Source organism: Gekko japonicus, unplaced genomic scaffold, assembly GCF_001447785.1.
Source record: "Gekko japonicus isolate JY-2015 unplaced genomic scaffold, Gekko_japonicus_V1.1 scaffold434, whole genome shotgun sequence".
Taxonomy (NCBI): Eukaryota; Metazoa; Chordata; class Lepidosauria; order Squamata; family Gekkonidae; genus Gekko; species Gekko japonicus.
In genome coordinates this window covers 306,333-309,894 of record NW_015163102.1, presented here as the reverse complement: position 1 = coordinate 309,894, position 3,562 = coordinate 306,333, and positions in this window count along the sequence as shown.

Sequence of the window (3,562 nt, the reverse complement as noted above, 5' to 3'; positions counted from 1 at the left end):
CACACATACACAGTGTTCAGAGACAATGCCAGACTTGCCCCCACCACAACCACAGTGCCACTACAACAGCTGCTCCTGGTGGGGTGGCCCTTAGTGCCAGCATGGCCACCATTTCTGGGGGTTCTGGGCTCAGGGGACCTGGAGTACCTACTGGGGCAACTGCTCCTGGTGCAATTTTGCCTGGTGACACTCACTCCATCAGTGCTGATTGGGCTGCTGCAGCTGGGGCTGGTTTAGCCGGTCTCCAGGTAAAGCATACAGGCCAGGCTGCCTCACCCTTCCCTACAGATACATGCCCCAGTGCTGTTGAAAGAGAGGGGGCTGAGATGGGAGAAGGAGATATCTCCCAAGGGAGCTGACAGCTGACCATGAGCTTGCCCCATTCCCCTGATGCCAGAGGAAGCTGGACCTGGGCCACTGAAACCATCCCCGTCAAAGAGCCATCCAGCAGCCTCCCAGAGACTAGGAGCCAGGGCAAAGGGTAAACCCTGGACAAACAGGGCTGGGCCCAGAGGGGCCATAGCCTCCAGCTGGTCTCCAGGCTCCACCAATGGAAGGAGGAGACTGATGAGAATGGGTCTGCTGGGGCACCCCAAACAGAGATAGACTGAGAAGGGAAACAAGTAGCCCTTCCAGGGGATAGTACAGGGCTCCTATGATGGAGCAAGACAAAAGGGGGGGTTGGGAAGCAGCCCAGAAAAGTGGGGCTAGAGTTTGGTGTAGTGGTTAAGTGTGCGGATTCTAATCTGGGAGAACCGGGTTTGATTCCCCACTCCTCCACTTGCACCTGGCTGGATGACCTTGGGCAATAAGATAAGAGCTGTTCTTGAAAAAGAGCAGTTTCTGGCAAGAGCCCTCTCAGCCCCACCTCGCTCACAGGCAGAGGTCATTTCGGGGGGGATCGCGGGGGATCACAATTCCCCCGGGTGAGGTACGGGGGGCACATGACGAAGCCCCGCCCCCTGCTTCCAGCCCTCATTCAGCCAGGAGGAGGCAGGAGAAGAGGGAGGGTAAGTTGCTTCCCCCCTGCCTCTCCCCACCCCTGCCTGCCTGGGGCCAGGGAGGGCCTTCACGGGGCTTCCTTGCACTCCCGCCGGCCTTGCAGGTCCACCGCCGGGCCCCTGATGTCAGGGGGTGTGGCATATGCTAATGAGTTATGCTAATGAGTTCCCCTAGCTCTTTTTCTACGAAACAACCCCTGCTCACAGGGTGTCTGTTGTGGGGAGGGGAAGGGAATGGAGTTTGTAAGCTGCTCTGAGACACCTTCGGGTAGTGGAGGATGGGGTATAAATCCAATCTCTTCTCTTCTCCTCCTCCCTCTCTTCTTCTTCTTAAAAGTGTGCTCCTGACACTGGACAGAGAGGGGAAACAGGCAGAGCTCTAAGCTGCTTCTTGAGGAAACCAAAGGAACCAAGTGATGCCACCCACTTCCCTTCTCATTGTGAGGCTGGGGGAGGCCCATCAGCAGTGCCCACCAAGTTGGCGAAGGGTTGGCTGATGGACCTCGAAAAGGGAGAACATCAAAAACACTAACAATGTTGAAATTCCTCTCCCCAAAGCACAATTTTTTAAAACATTAAAATGCAAAGCTGTTATAAGTTCTAAAATTAGCCAAGAGAGGGCTTCCGGTCTGGCTCCCGCTTATGGCGGACGCTTCCTCGGGTCGCTCCCGAGGGCGCCTCACCCGCCCGCGGTGGAGGAGGGAATCCGCGCGAGCGGAGACCCGAACGAGCCCCTCAGAAGAGAGGAGCTCGGATCCGGGGTGCTTTAGGGCGCACTAGGGGGGAGTCGCTCTTTCGGCCGAGAGGTCGGAGAGCGAGGCTCCCGCCATGCCCTGCCCCAATGGACCTTGCTGCGTGAGCGACCCCGAACGGGGTTTAGCGGAGCCACCAGACGTCACCGAGTGATAAAGCGACCATCCGCAAAAGTGGAAAAGAAAAAGAAAAGATCGGCTTAACTGTGAGTTGTCAAAATGCAGAGAAAAAGAACTGAAAATTGTTTCCCCCCCCTCCCAGCGAAAAAGGCGAAGAGGTTAATCCTCCATCTATACAAGCGAAAAAGAAAAGGAGGGGGGGTGAATTGAGCGGACAGTGATGTTTTCCTTTGATGTATTTGAAAGCGAGAAACTTGTCTCTCTGGAGCACATTTTAAGAACTTTCTAAAAGTAAACAAAAAAGAAAAGATGTCGGAGCTGGGCAAAAGCGAGCGGAGAAGGAGGGAGGGACTTCCGTCTGGGCGTTCGTTTGTGTGCAAGAGCCGGCTGTTGAATGTTTGGACTGTTTATGGCTGTGAATCCGACGGGAGTTTTGCAAAAAAGATAAGTTGGAATTGTGACAGCGAGAAGTGCCTGATAAGCGCTTATAAGTCAACAATTGCGAGGAGGACCCATAGAGAGTCTGGGAGCGAATATAAAAGCGAAAATGAAATTATACCATTCTCGAAAATGGGGACCTCCGGGGCATGAAAGGAAGAGGATTTATAGTACATGAACTGAGCGTATTAATAACAACCCGAAGGAGGATCTAACAAGCCGGAAGGAGAAGACAACAGAGGAAGCTCCTCCACGTCAGCGATAGTAAAAGTACCCAGCACGCAAAGAAGCGGTTCTGAATGTGCACAGAAGAGACCCTTTTTATTAACAGAATCTCAAAGGAACATTACTAACATACTAACAGAGAATACATGTAACAGGACTAAGAAAAGAAGTTTGGCAACACACAGAAGAAGCCCAAGAAGATTAATTGGACATTACTAACAGTTTAATTTACCGATTTATATATCACTCAGCTTTCTCTTTCTCCCACTGTCTACCCCTTCCTTTTTTTCTTTTAAGCGAAATACCTCCCCTTTTTAGGGGAGCCAATAAAACCTTTATTAAAAAAATAAAATTAGCCAAGAGAGGGGAACACATTCAGAAGCAAAGTTGGAAATTGGGGGGGAAGAAAACAGTCCTGAAGATGTCCAGCAGGCAAGCACAAAACAAGCATGTCCTCCCAATCAGGCAGCACTCTAATTCCGAGGCCAGAGCAGCAGCAGCACTCTGTAAGATCTACCCATACGATGGAGTTCAGGTGTATGTTTTTTATCCTCTTTCTCCATGCTCAGAGAGATGAATCATCACGATTGAGGAGACATTTAAAATGCTCCCACTAAGGTCTGACCCCATTGCCTGGCAGAGCTGCCTCCCTCCCCCCTCCCCCCTCTCTCCTGATGCCAAAAAGCCCTGCAGAATTGAAGGAATACTTAATAAAAACAGGCCCAGAGACTTAAAATGGCTGCCCCGAATGTTCTCAGACATACCCAAATGTTTCCAGATATACCCAAAAGTTTCTGAAATTTTTGCACCAGTTAATCAGTACCCTGAAAACCTCAGGATATCATCCGGATATATATGTGGGGGTTAGATTTTAATTAGGAAATCTAATATGTTCCTGCAGATTAGTCCTTGAATAAAATTTGGTTTAAACCAGATGTTTGTGTCTCTTGCCTTCATTCCAGAATATGCAGGCAGGAAGAAGGAAAAGGAGCAGCCAAAGGAACTGATAAAGAAACAAAGGCAAGG